This window comes from Mustela nivalis (assembly GCF_964662115.1).
Source record: "Mustela nivalis genome assembly, contig: HAP1_SCAFFOLD_336, whole genome shotgun sequence".
Taxonomy (NCBI): domain Eukaryota; kingdom Metazoa; phylum Chordata; class Mammalia; order Carnivora; family Mustelidae; genus Mustela; species Mustela nivalis.
Window position 1 is genome coordinate 674614 of NW_028136311.1, and position 8527 is coordinate 683140.

Here is an 8527-nt window from a genome sequence, read left to right on the forward strand (position 1 = left end):
CCAGGTGCCCCTGAAATTTTATTTTTTTAATGTTTTACTTTTCTTTTCTTTTTTTTTTTAAAGATTTTATTTATTTATTTGAGAGACAGAGATCACAAGTAGGCAGAGAGGCAGGCAGTGAGAGAGAGAGAGAGAGGGGGAAGCAGGCTCCCTGCGGAGCAGAGAGCCCGATGCGGGGCTCAATCCAAGGACCCTGAGATCATGACCCGAGCTGAAGGCAGCAGCCCAACCCACTGCGCCACCCAGGCGCCCCAATGTTTTACTTTTCAATATACTACTTAGAATATAAAACCTATTCCATTTTGTAAGATGCTTACCATTTAAAAAATGGTAATTTTCTCATTGTGTCTTCCCCTCACATTGCTTTATTTTGAATAAAAAATTTCACAATAAACATAACTGATGCTTTCCTTCTGATGGTCCCTCTGTTGGTCATATTGTATATGAGCCATGACAATTAGTTTTACAAAATTTATTGATGTTTGTTGATATGTTTTATCATAACTAATTTTCCCTCCCTTATCTAGATTCCCCAGCTTTCAGACAGGTGGACACTTTAATAAACCATACCCAAGGGATGTATCAAGTACTTCTTAGACATTCTCTCAGATCCTTGAGGTCTCATTTTGCCTAGGGATTTGCAATAGGTTCTGCCAGAGGCACCACTGTGACAACTGATGTCCATGGTCTAATTCCTGCTAAGCTCAAGAGGTCACTGGTTTCCAAGTTTATCTATAAAATTAATGCATTCCAGCAAGTTCTTTTTTTTTAATATTAACAAACTTATTTTAAAGTTTATATGGAGAGGCAAAGACTCACAATAGTCAACATAGTGTTGAAGGAGAACAAAGACTGAGGACTGACTTCAAAGTTTACTAAAGCGATTGGGCGCCTGGGTGGCTCAGTTGGTTAAGCCTCTGCCTTCCGGCTCAGGTCATGATCCCAGGGGCTAGGGATCGAGTCCCGCATTGGGTTCTCTGCTCAGCAGGGAGCCTGCTTCTCCTCATCTCTCTCTCTGGCTGTCTCTCTGCCCATTTGTGATCTCTCTCTCTGTCAAATAAATAAATAAAATCTTTAAAAAAAGTTTACCATAACGATAATTGTAAGCATGATATTGTAATACCACAGAGAGACTAGATTAAAGCAACAGAATATATATTATCAATTATATTTTATATTTAATAGAAAAGCAAAAGCAATACAAGAGAGCAAAATACAATCTTTTAAACAAATGGTTCTGTAGCAATGGTGAAGCTAAATCTAAAAATATAAAATAAAATAAATCCAGGCAGATATCCTACACTCTTCACAAAAATTAACTCAGATTGGATTATAAACCTAAACATGAAACATGTAGAAGGTAATATAGAAGAAAATTTAAATGACCTTGGTTTTCGCAATAACTTTAGCTACAAAAGCACAAGCACTGAATTTAAAAATGTCTACTCTGTGAAACACAATGCCAAGAGAATGAAAAGGCAAAGCACAGACTATGAGAAAAAATTTGCAAAATACACATCTGGCAAAGGACTGTTAATCAAAAATACACAAAGACCCCTAAAAACTCAACAATGGGGGAAAAACCGGATTAAAAATGAGCCAAAGGCCTTAGCAGATACCTCACCAAAGAAAATATTACAGATGGCAAATAAGCATATAAAAAGATGCTTCACATCATATGTCATCAGGAAAATGCAAATTAAAACAAAAAAGAGACACCAGTACATACCCAGAATCCAGAGCACTGACAACAGAACACGAAATGTTGGTGAGGATGTGGAGCAACAGGAATGTTCTTCCATGTGTATTGAGAATAAAGAATGGAAAACAACTTGGCAGTTTCTTACAAAACTAAACATATTCTTGCCAGATGATTCAGCAGTAGCAGCTCTTGGTATTTATCCAAAGAAGATGAAATCTATACCCACAAAGATGTCTATAGTAGTTTTATTCATAACTGACAAAAGCTTGGAAGCAACCAAGATATCCTTCCATAAGTGAAAGGTCAAAGAAAGTGTAGTACATGCAAACAATGGAATATTATTTAATGCTAGAGAAATGAATTACCAAGCTATGAAAAGATATGGATATAAATATTTAATAAATATTTGATTTTAGGCTTCTACCAGTCTAACAATAGTATTAGTATATTTTAACAGTGAATGCTCAGCATTCATGAATTTACCTAATAAAACATTTTGGGTTCAATATTTTAAATACTTCAACCTCTATGATTATATTCCTAATAATTTTGAATTGGGGTAAATAAACCTTAATTTTTTGTAACTTGTTTCTTATTGCAAGAGAGCTCAATGAAATTTTAGAAAATAAAAATTTACAAAAAAAAAGTTTAGTTTATTATTGCCAAATAATTTAAAACTTTATCTTATATTCAAATACATATATTATTCTAAATTGATTTATATGCTACTAAAACCAAAAACTTTTAGTTATACTAGATTTCATATCCTGCAATCAATGCCAGAAATCCATCTGGCAATGATTTGTCTTAAATAGAGTTAAGATGGGTGTTATTACAATGCAAGATGGAAACAAAGATAGTATAACAATAGGTGATACATAACTTTTCCGTTTTGATCAAGTTACTAATCTACAAAAGGCTTTTATCAGTGACAGACTTGGGAATTTAACAAAACTTTTAAACTAGCATGTGCGACTCATTCCTAGAAAACAACACAATCAATAACACTTTATTTAGATTAAATCATGACTATTTCTCCATTTGAATAAAAAAGGTAGCAATCCCAATAAGTTTATTGAACATGAAAAGTTGAAATGCTATAATGCTCCTAAGGAATTAAATGATCCAGTCAAGAATTACAAAAAAAGGATATAAATTACCAAAGTGTTTGTATAATTGTAATGTACAACTGCCCATTATCGTTCCATAGTGTAGGCTTGTACAAGAACTCTATAAAAGAACTCCACTTCTAAACTGTGGAAAATATGTTCCCTTTCCCCCTATATACAACTATTAAGCCATTCATTTAGCTTTTAAAATATCCACTTAATACAGGCTTTTTACACATTTGAACAGGCAGCAGGGCTCTATTCTTATCGCTTACATCTGAAGGATAGACTTCTAGCGTAAGAGGTAAAGCCCATAAAGGAGCCCAATAATAACAACAAAATACAGTTTAGTGAGCCCTTACAATCTGCCAGCTACCTTTCTGAGAATACTTCAATTAATAAAACATATAAAATACCTGACCACAAAGAGCTCACATTCTTTTGAAATATAATAGTGAAATAAACCAATAATAGAGGGGCACCTGGGTGGCTCAGTCCATTGAGTGACTGCCTTTGGCTTGGGTCATGATCTCAGGGTCCTGGGATGTAACTCCCCAGCAGGCTTTCTAGGCAGTGGGGTGTTTTCTTCTTCCTCTGCGCACCCTCCCAATTCTCTCTCTCTCTGTCTCAAATAAGAAAATAAACCAGTAATAGAATAATGATTGATGGTTGATGGTGTTAAGTGATACAAAGAAATGCAAGAAAGGTAAAAGCCATTGGGGAATGCTGGGATGAAAGTTAATTTTATTTTGTTTTGGGTGGTTATATCTCATTTATGAGATGTTATTTGCACAAAGACCCAGGAAGTGAACGAGAGTGTTATACAAATATTAAAGGAAAAGATTGCTCTAGGCAGAGCAAGTAAGTATATAGACTTTGTGTGAACAGCTTGTCTGTTACTTTTGAGGAAAAGCAAGGAGGCCAATGAGGAGTTCATAGTGGTGGAGAGAGGAAGAACGTATTGATGTATGACCTTCTAGTACATTGAAACGCCTTCAGTTTTTATTTAATATGAAAGGGGAAGATACCAAAAGTCTTTCAACAGCAGAATGAAATCATATGACTTGATTTTTAGGTTAAATTGCTGTACCAAAATAAATTTGCATGGAGAAAGGAGTGCAGTATGTGTGGAAGTGGGGTTATCAATCAAGTCAATAATTCAGGAACATATGATGGTGTTTTTAGCATGCTGGGTGGTAATAGAAGTGGTGAGGTATGGTTTTCATTGTGTATATATTTTGATGGTGAATATTCTGGTGAACAGGATGGGGTATGTGCAGGACAGACATCAACATTTATTTTACCTGCACAAACAGAAGGGTGGAGTCTTCATTCCCTGATATGGAGAGAACTCTGAGTTCAAATGTTCTTTCTCATTAAATGGCATAGTGATGATGAGGATATAGTCAGACAGTGAAAGAGAGCAGTAAGCATAGTGTTAAGCAGTAAGACATTATAATACATTTGAATATCAAAAAACGTTGTGTTGGATCATCTGTTTATGTGAGTAAACAAATAAATAAAGCTTCCTGGGGTTCTGATAGAGGTAAAGAAGACTGCTATATGATCCAAAGGGGCACGTGCACCAAATGTTTATAGCATTAATATCCACAATAGCCAAACTATGGAAAGAACCTAGATGTCCATCAACAAATGAAATATATATATATAAATATTTATATATATATATATATATATATATATACACAATGGAATACTATTCAGCCATCAAAAGAAATGAAATCTTGCCATTTGCGTTGACATGGATGGAACTGGAGGGTATTATGCTTAGCAAAATAAGTCAACCAGAGAAAGGCACTATCATATGATCTCCCTGATATGAGGAAATGGAGGTGCAATGTGGGGGGTTTGGGGAACAGGAAAAGAGTAAATGAAACAAGATGGGATCAGGAGGGAGACAAACCATAAGAGACTCTTAATCTCACAAAACAAACTGAGAGTTTCCGGGGGGGGGGTGGGGAGGTTAGGGAGAGGGTGGTGGGGTTATGAACATTGGGGAGGGTATGTGCTGTGGTGAGTGCTGTGAAGTGTGTAAACCTGGCGATTCACTGACCTGTACCCCTGGGGCTAATAATACATTATATGTTAATTAAGAAGAAGAAAGAAGAAGAAGAAGAAGAAGAAGAAGAAGAAGAAGAAGAAGAAGAAGAAGAAGACTACTATAAATCAAATGCTATGGTTTTCAGCATAGATTGTGTAATCAGGCATATTTTATTAAAGTAACCAAGTAAAATGAGGTCGAAAATTGGAATAACAGAAAACATAAAAATCAGAGATTTTAAAAAGAGATATGGGACAGTGTAGAGAATATAGTCAATGATATTATAATAGTGTTATATGGTGACAGATGGTGGCTATATTTGTAGTGATCATAGAATAATGTATGGAGATATTGAAAACCTGAAACCAATGTAACACTGACTATCAACTACACTCAAATAAAAAAATAGTAAAAGGAAACATTTTAATTTAAAAAGATAAAAAGAGGGACAAGAATTTGAAAAGTGAATTTCAAAAAGAGTAAAGATGAGGCTAAGACATACTCTGAACCTTGAGGAAAACACCATTTTGAAAATTCTTCCCATTTTGAGAAAACTCAAATGAATCAATACCATAAAAGAACCCATTTTAACCGAGAGATGTAATGAATGCTCAAGAAATAATTTTATGACAGGATAATTCTTCCCTATGAAACAGCATACAGAAACCCGGGGAAACACCTGGAAGCCAAATAAACTATACTGAAAATAAGAATTAGGAAAAAGATAAATGATGAAAGATAAGAAAATTAGACCTGCGACAGAGACCTAGTGAAGAGAATTTTTAGCTTGTGGTTTAATGTTTTTGAGGATAATCTAGAGTTCATAACTGCCTTGAGGCAGGCTGGTTGTAGGCAGTTTAGGCAGACCCCTAAGAGAGGCCTACTTTGGGCAGGTGGTGTTGGAGGAGGCCATTGGGCTGGACAAAGACAAATCCAACCATTTGACTAAAGTGTCTGTGAAGATGTTGAAGTCAGATGCAGCAGAGAAAGACCTGTCAAACCTAATCTCAGAAATGGAGATGATGAAGATGATTGGACAGCACAAGGACACCATCAACCTGCTGGGTCCTGCACACAGGATGGTCCTTCGTACACTATCATGGAATATGCCTCCAAAGACAACATACAGGAGTACCTGCAGGCCCAGAGGCCTCCTGACCTGGAGTACTGTTACAATATCAGCCACAATGCAGCAGAGCAACTCTCCTCCAAGCACCCGGTATCCTGTGCCTACCAGGTAGCCTGAGGCATGGAGTACCTTGCCTCCAAGAAGTGCATACACCAAGACCTGGCCACCAGGGAAGTGCTGGTGACAAAGGACAACATGATGAAGATCTCAGACTTCAGCCTTGCCAGAGATATCACCACATCAGTTACTATAAAATGAGAACCAATAGTGGACTGCCTGTGAACTGGATGGTCTCTAAGGCCATGTTTGACCAGATCTACATCCACCAGAGTGACTTCTGGTCTTTTGGGGTGATCCTGTGCAAAATTTTCACTCTGGAAGCCTCCCATATCCTGGAGTGCCTGTGGAGGTGGTTTTTAAGCTGCTGAAGGAGTCATTTGATGGATAAGCCAATAAGTGCACCAGAGAGTTATACACAATAATGAGGGGTGGCTGGCATGTGGTACCTTCAAGCTGCTGGTAGAAGACCTGGATCATACTGTGTCCTTGACCTCCAACCAGGAGTAACCGGACCTGTCCTTGGCCCTGGAACAATACTGTCTATGCTTTCCCAACACCCAAAGCTTCACCTGCTCCTCAGAGAAGAATTCCACCTTCTCTCATGTGCCGTTGCCCAAGGAGGCCTATCTGCCCTGACACCCAGCCCAGCTTGCCAATGGTGGACTCAAATGACTAGTATCCCTATTACTCCTGTCCAGATTCCGTCATAAGCTGTAACCCTTACCCCCCACCCTCCCTGCAAGACTCACTGCCTTCTCCTTTGTCCCTTTCCTACTGGCAGGAGCCAGCTGCCTACCTGAGGCCTTCACCCCTTGAAGTTCACCTCTCTTCCCCTTCCTCTTCCTCCTCCTTACAACCTGCTCATGAAAGAAAGGAACAGAGAGGCAGGTACTTGCTCGTGGCTACTTCCTTCCCTCCCATATGTTGGACCAAGACCCCTCCCTGTCATCTGGTACTGCCTAGATGTCGAGGGAGTTGGAGATGAGGCATGCCAGTGAAAGCTGTCAGAGCTTTCCTGTTTTGGTTTTGTCTGCTTAGCATAACATGTAAGACTGAGTTCTGGTGGCAGGGACCTAGTCCTTGGGGCTATAGCACTAGCGAGGGGATGTCAACTGCTCTGGGCCTTGGCTAAGAGCAAGCCCTGCTCCAGAGATATGGTGCCAAGGGCTTATTAATTTTGATACTAATTTGCTTTGCTGACCAAATACCTGGTATCAAAAGATGGGAAGGCAAAGACTGGAAGCAGTGTTGTGACCATGGGGTCCAGCCCCAAACTATGAAGAAAACACAAAGTGTATAAATCTGAGTAAGTATATATTTACACACCTTTTTAAATAGGTTGTTATCAAAGATTTAATCAATGGGTAATATGCTCCTCGTGGCTGGGAAGCATCAGTTGCCATATATTAAAAACAAAGAAAAGAGGTGTCTGGGTGGCTTCCTCCAAGAAGTGTCCCTTCTTTTCAGGTCATGATCCCAGGGTCCTGGGATGGAGCCCCACATCAGGCTCTCTGCTCAGTGGGAAACCTGCTTCTCCTTTTCCCTCTGCCCTGCTTATAGTTCCTCTTCCTGTCTCTCTGTCTGTCAAATAAATAAAATATTTAAAAAAAAACAAGAAAGAAACAAAATGTTTTTAAAAGGTCTTTTTTTTTTTTTTAATTTTAAAGGGGTGCCTGGATGACTTAGTTGTTTAAGCAGATGTTTGCCTTTGGCTGAGGTCATGATTCCAGTGTACAGGGATCCAGCCCTGCATGGGACTACTTGCACCCCAAGGAGCTTGCTTCTTCCTCTCCCTTTGCACATGATTCCCCCTGTTTGTGTGCTTCTTCTCTCTCTCTCTCTCTCTTGCTGTCAATAAATAAAATAAAATCTTTTACTAAATAAATAAATAAATAAATAAATTTCTAAACCTACTTTCAGTTTAAGTCCCTTAACAAAAATTGCTACTGCTTCATTAAAAAAAAAAAAAAGATAATTTAGAAAGATGCTTCCAGAGTTAAAAAGTTGTTTTGTTTCTTTGTCAGGATTCAATATAGAAGTGCTTTAAAAAGTAAAAGAAAAAATATGCTATATTAACTCTAATCATACTATAACTTTGGTGGTTATATCAAGATAATGAAAAGTGATTTTAAAGCAAATTTCATTATCAGACATAAAGATCAAGTCAAAATTACAGAAGAGTAAAAGGATGAATTCATCAGGGAGTGTAAAAATTCTTTTTTTTTAAAGATTTTATTTATTTATTTGACAGAGAGAGATCAGAAGTAGGCAGAGAGGCAGGCAGAGAGAGAGAGAGGAGGAGGAAGCAGGCTCCCTGCTGAGCAGAGAGCCCTATTCGGGACTCGATCCCAGGACCCTGAGATTATGACCTGAGCTAAAGGCAGCGGCCTAACCCACTGAGCCACCCAGGCGCCCCAGGAGTATAATAATTCTTGACTTTTAATAAGTAACAACAGATTTGGGGA